The sequence below is a fragment of the Salvelinus sp. IW2-2015 genome, unplaced genomic scaffold (assembly GCF_002910315.2).
Source record: "Salvelinus sp. IW2-2015 unplaced genomic scaffold, ASM291031v2 Un_scaffold6772, whole genome shotgun sequence".
Lineage (NCBI taxonomy): Eukaryota > Metazoa > Chordata > Actinopteri > Salmoniformes > Salmonidae > Salvelinus > Salvelinus sp. IW2-2015.
Genome location: NW_019948034.1, coordinates 3,879 through 10,843, shown reverse-complemented (window position 1 = coordinate 10,843; position 6,965 = coordinate 3,879). Strand labels below are relative to the sequence as shown.

Below are 6,965 nucleotides of genomic sequence, written 5' to 3'. Positions count from 1 at the left end.
ATGTTACTCTGGACCCTGATCTCTCTTTTGACGAACATATCAAGACTTTTCAAGACAGCTTTTTTCCATCTACGTAACATGCAAGAATCTGAAACTTTCTGTCCAAAAATAATGCAGAAAAATGTATCCATGCTTTTGTCACTTCTAGGTTAGACTACTGCAATGCTCTACTTTCCAGGCTACCCGGATAAAGCGCTAAATCAACTTCAGTTAGTGCTAAATACGGCTGCTAGAATCCTGACTAGAACCCAAAATTTGATCATATTTACTCCAGTGCTAGCCTCCCGTGCTAGGCAAGGGCTGATTTCAAGGTTTTACTGCTAACCTACAAAGCATTACATGGCTTGCTCCTACCTATCTTTCCGATTTGGTCCTGCCGTACATACCTAACTGTTTGCTACGGTGGACTCCTAATTGTTCCTAGAATTTCTAAGCAAACAGCTGGTGGCAGGGCTTTCTCCTATAAGCTCAATTTTTATGGAATGGTCTGCCTACCCATGTGAGAGACGCAGACTCGGTCTCAACCTTTAAGTCTTTATTGAAGACTCATCTCTTCAGTAGGTTCTATGATTGAGTGTAGTCTGGCCCAGGAGTGTGAAAGTGAACGGAAAGGCACTGGAGCAACGAACCACCCTTGCTGTCTCTGCCTGGCCGGTTCCCCTCTCTCCACTGGGATTCTCTGCCTCTAACCCTATTACAGGGGCTGAGTCACTGGCCTACTTGTGCTCTTCCATGCCGTCCCTAGGAGGTGTGCGTCACTTGAGTGGGTTGAGTCACTGACGTGGTCTTCCTGTCTGGGTTGGCGCGCCCCCCTTGGTTGTGCCGTGCGGAGATCTTTGTGGGCTATACTCGGCCTTGTCTCAGGATGGTAAGTTGTGGTTGAAGATATCCCTCTAGTGGTGTGGGGCTGTGCTTTGGCCAAGTGGGTGGGGTTGTATCCTGCCTGTTTGCCCTGTCTGGGGGTATCATCGGATGGGGCCACAGTGTCTCCTGACCCCTCCTGTCTCAGCCTCCAGTATTTATGCTGCAGTAGTGTTTATGTGTCGGGAGGCTAGGGTTAGTCTGTTATATCTGGAGTATTTCTCCTGTCTTATCCGGTGTCCTGTGTGAATTTAAGTATGCTCTCTCTAATTCTCTCTCTCTTTCTTTTTCACTCTCTAAGAGGACCTGAGCCCTAGGACCATGCCTCAGGACTACCTGGCATGACTCCTTGCTGTCCCCAGTCCACCTGGCCGTGCTGACCTGTTGCACCCTCGACAACCACTGTGATTACTATTATTTGACCATGTTGGTCATTTATGAACATTTGAACATCTTGGCCATGTTCTGTTATAATCTCCACCCGGCACAGCCAGAAGAGGACTGGCCACCCTCATAGCCTGGTTCCTCTTCCTAGGTTTTGGCCTTTCTGGGGTTTCCTTGCCACGTGCTTCTATACTGCATTGCTTGCTGTTTGGGTTTTAGGCTGTGTTTCTGTACAGCACTTTGAGATATCAGCTTATGTAAGGGCTATATAAATACATTGATTTGATTTGATTATAGTAATAATGGACTGTCGTTTCTCTTTTCTTATTTGAGCTGTTCTTGCCATAATATGAACTTGGTCTTTTACCAAATAGGGCCATCTTCAACTGATTGGCTCAAACGCATGAAGAAGGTAAGAAATTCCACAAATGATCTTTTAACAAGGCACACCTGTTAATTGAAAATATAAAATTGAAATGCATTCAGCTGACTACCTCATGAAGCTGGTTGAGAGAATGCCAAGAGTGTGCAAAGCTTTCCATTGATAATTGGGAATATCTAAGATATTCACCTAGGTCCAAGAGGACTGCCCCTAGTCCAGCGCCACCCATAATATAAGTGGTACTGCAATAATTTAGGCAACTTTTAACAATTCATTTATTTTACCAAAGAGTCCCATTTTGACATACTGTACAGTACCTGCAATTCCCTTAGGAGGCTGGACGATCCACGAAGAGAGGGCTTCACCATGTCTTCTGTGACGGGGAAATTTGCCGGCAACATCGAGCAGCGACGGATCAACATGGGGTTGCAGCCGTTAAGATACTGGTACCCAAAATTCTATCTTTTGGGAGGGGCAGAAAACAGTTTTCAACCGGCGATTGAGTTGTGAGACTGCTGTAGAGCTCATCACTCCCCCTAACTGGGAGGGGGCCAGAGACAATTACTCGATGCCGACACATTTTTCTAGCTGATTTACACGCTGAAGCTATGTTGCGCTTGGTGACCTCTGACTGTTTCATCCTAACATCGTTGGTGCCGACGTGGATAACAATATCCCTATACTCTCTACACTCGCCAGTTTTAGCTTTAGCCAGCACCATCTTCAGATTAGCCTTAACGTCGGTAGCCCTGCCCCCTGGTAAATAGTGTATGATCGCTGGATGATTCATTTTAAGTCTAATACTGCGGGTAATGGAGTCGCCAATGACTAGGGTTTTCAATTTGTCAGAGCTAATAGTGGGAGGCTACGGCGTCTCAGGCCCCGTAACGGGAGGAGTAGAGACCAGAGAAGGCTCCGCCTCTGACTCCGACTCGCTACTTAATGGGGAGAACCGGTTGAAAGTTTCTGTCGGCTGAATGAGCGACACCGGTTGAGCATTCCTACAGCATTTCCCTCCAGAAGCCATGAGAAAGTTGTCCGGCTGCGGGGACTGTGCGAGGGGATTTATATTACTATCTGTACTTACTGGTAGCACAGACATAATTAAAAAGTAAAAACCGTAAAGTTGTCAGGTAGCAAAGTAAGGTTAGCAACTAAACGCACAGCAGCACGTAAACAAGTCTGCAAGTAAGACATTAAGGTTAGTCAATCTGGAACATTTCAAGAACTTTGAACGTTTCTTCAGGTGCAGTTGCAAAAACCATTAAGCACTATGATGAAACTGGTTCTCATGAGGACCGCCACAGGAATGAAGAACCAGAGTTACCTCTGCTGCAGAGGATACGTTCATTAGAGTTACCAGTCTCAGAAACTGCAGCCCAAAAAAATGCTTCACAGAGTTCAAGTAACAGACACATCTCAAAATCAACTGTTCAGAGGAGACTGTGTGAATCAGGCCTTCATGGTTGCAGCATCTACTAAAGGACACCAATAAGAAGACTTGCTTGGGCCAAGAAACACAAGCAATGGATATTAGACCATTGGAAATCTGTCCTTTGGTCCGATGAGTCCAAATTTGAGATTTTTGGTTTCAACCGCTGATTCTTTGTGATGCAAAGTAGGTGAATGGATGATCTCCTCATGTGTAGTTCACACCGTGAAGCATGGAGGAGGTGGTGTGGTGGTGCTTTGCTGGTGACACTGTCTGTGATTTATTTAGAATTCAAGGCACACTTAACCAGCATGGCTACAACAGCATTCTGCAGCGATACACCAACCCATCTGTTGTTGTTTGGCTTCGTGGACTATCATTTTGTTTTCAACAGTACAATGACCCAACACACCTCCAGGCTGTGTAAGGGCTTTGACAAGAGTGAGAGTATGGAGTTGCTGCATCAGATGACCTGGCCTCCACAATCACCTACCTCAACAGAGTTGAGAAAGTTTGGGATGAGTTGGACCGCAGAGTGAATGAAAAGCAGCCAGCAAGTGCTCAGCATATGTGGAACTCCTTCAAGACTGTTGGAAAAGCATCCAGGTGAAGCTGGTTGAGAGAATGCCAAGAGTGTGCAAAGCTCTCATAAAGGCCAAAAGGTGGCTATTTGGGAAGAATCTCCAATCTAAAATATATTTTGAATTGTTTAGCACCACTTTTTTGGTTTCTTGCATGATTCCGTATGTGTTTTCATAGTTTTTATGGTCTACACTATTATTCTAGCAACGTAGAAAAATATTAAAATTAAGAGGAACCCTTGAATGAGTACTGTGCCCAAACTTTGGACTGGTACTGTAGATATGAGAGAAGCTGAATTCTCATCTATCCATTGATGTAAATAAATCCTTATTCCCAGTTTGCCCACTTAATAGCGGTAAAATCACATGACGTCTCCTGGAAAGTTTGAAAACTAGTTGCATCTGGTTGGGTAGTGAGTCACTATGCCAAAATTGTCTGAACAGATTTTCAAGCTTGACAAACTTAAAATGACCCTTAGCAATCAGGGCTTTGAAGTTACTGATATATATTTATATTTTTGAAAGACAGTGAAAAACTTCAAACTTGTTTTTCCCATTCACTTATCCTATTGTAAACGATGAGCTAGCTAAACGGTGGATGTGGAGGGATGCAAATAAGGTAATGTTGGATGGATTAGAAAATGCATTGCTTTACAATGACCATCAGGGTGTACCCTTTCCATTCATACTAAATGCCCGTACCTTTGTGACTGAGCCTACATTGCATACTCTATGAGAATGTCCATAGTGCATGATTTATGGCCTTAATGGGGGGGGTCTTATGACATTTCCAGCAGCAAGATTTGAGTTTGATTTCTGAAAAGACATCGCTTATAGCTTTCAAATGATATGTCACTATCTATTTTCTAATTATTATAATTTTTTGTGTGGGGGGGGGGGTACTCCACAAACTCAACGGGCTCTGTACAGGGCCCAACAACTGCTCAGAGTTGACCTGGTTAACATGACCCTTATGAATTATGAAGCCTTAAGTGCTATATGTGCTTGTTTTTTATTAACTAAATGCTTCATAATTCACACAGTGATGATAGCTGAAGTGATCACATAGAACAAAACGTATAAGATCTCCTAAGCCTGTGTTTACCACAGGACTTTTCTTTCTGAATTTATCCAAAACCCTATAAAACATTCATTTCCCCATAGGCTTTGGCCACGAGCCATGGCAGAGTTAGTGTATACAAAATAAGTATCTTCCATACAGAAGAAGAGGTCTATGCCAATGCTAGCAAGCCTGCCTAGCTGTGCCTATCTCCATCATGTGTGGATAAGATGATGACTCCAGTAATACCTAAAAGTACAACAATATCCAGTAATGTTTTACCACAAGGAAAATTGCAACGTCAGGCGCCAGCTAGCATGAGTTAACTGGCTWTCTAGCTAGCATGAGCTAACTGCCTATACTTGAGTAGCCATCACAGTCAGAAAAGGTGAGGAACTCATGGAAATTAAATAGGAAATAGTTGCCTATTTCTAACTATTTTAGAATACAAAGATGCAAAAAAAAACATCCTCACTCTTCTCATTAACGGCAAATGATTGCATCTTATAATTCTATTTACCTGTTTTGTTTGTTATGAATAAGCGTGTCATCATCTCCCGACTAGAAACTGTGCGTACACATGGTCTAAAGAAGTGGTTCCCAAACTTTTTATAGTCCCCTTCAAACATTCAACCTCCAGCCGCGTACCCACTCTAGCACCAGGGTCAGTCAGCGCACTTCAAATGTTGTTTTTTGCCATCATTGTAAGCCTGCCACACACACACTATACCATACACTTATTAAACATAAGAATGAGTTTGAGTTGTCACAACCCGGCTCGTGGGAAGTGACAAAGAGCAATTATAGAAACGGAATCTAAAACAAAAATCCAGAACATCACATTGTATGATTTTTAAGTAATTCATTTGCATAAGGATAAAAAAAATAAAAATTCAATCAACCTTTAACATAAATCTAATGACATGGTGACATTTTTTGTTGAATTCCAGGTTAGTGTAAAACAAAACTAGATGTTGAACTGACGTCTGTGCCCAATGGGCCTGTTCTTTCTGAGCCTTCAAGATACAGAACTTGAGTCTTTAGAACTAGACACTAGACATCTGCTAGGCCAATAACTCCATGCTGAGCAGTCTTTAATTCACACGATACATTTATTATATTCTTTTACTTAAATGTTTTGCCAAAAGTAATTAACTACTGCAAACACTACGAAGATTTGAGTTAAGTTAAACCAGGTATGTGATTTTGTTGAACATGTATGAGGTAAACATACTAGAGGTCGACCAATTATGATTTTTCAACGCCGATACCGATTATTGGAGGACCAAAAAATGTCGATACCGATTTAAAAAAATATGAATTTGTAATAATGACAATTACAACAATACTGAATGAACACTTATTTTAACTTAATATAATACATCAATAAAATCAATTTAGCCTCAAATAAATAATGAAACATGTTCGTTCAAATCTTGGTTTAAATTAATGCAAAAACAAAGTGTTGGAGAAGAAAGTAAAAGTGCAATATGTGCCATGTAAGAAAGCTAACATTTAAGTTCCTTGCTCAGAACATGAGAACATATGAAAAGCTGGTGGTTCCTTTTAACACGAGTCTTCAATATTCCCAGGTAAGAAAGATTTAGGTTGTAGTTATTATAGGAATTATAGGACTATTTCTCTCTATACGATTTGTATTTCAATATACCTTTGACTATGGATGTTCTTATAGGCACTTTAGTATTGCCAGTGTAACAGTATAGCTTCCGTCCCTCTCCTCGCCCCTACCTGGGCTCGAACCAGGAACACATCGACAACAGCCACCCTCGAAGCAGCGTTACCCATGCAGAGCAAGGGGAAAAACTACTCCAAGTCTCAGAGCGAGTGACATTTGAAACGCTATTAGCGCGCACCCCGCTAACTAGCTAGCCATTTCACATCGGTTACACCAGCCTAATCACGGGAGTTGATAGGCTTGAAGTCATAAACAGCGCAATGCTTGAAGCACACGAAGAGCTGCTGGCAAAACACACGAAAGTGCTGTTTGAATGAATGCTTACGAGCATGCTGGTGCCTACCATCGCTCAGTCAGACTGCTCTATCAAATCATAGACTTAATATAACATAAAAACACACAGAAATACGAGCCTTAGGTTAATATAGGTTAATATGGTCGAATCCGGAAACTATCATCTCGAAAACAAAAAATTTATTATTTCAGTGAAATACGGAATCGTTCCGTATTTTATCTAACGGGTGGCATCCATAAATCTAAATATTCCTGTTACATTGCACAACCTTCAA

General features: G+C 41.9%; 1 pseudogene; it reads right to left on the bottom strand.

Moving 5' to 3' along the window:
- LOC112079047 (hydroperoxide isomerase ALOXE3-like) overlaps positions 1–2,729 on the bottom strand; it is a 12,210-nt pseudogene extending 9,481 nt beyond the window's left edge.
- Positions 2,730–6,965: the final 4,236 nt, after the last annotated feature.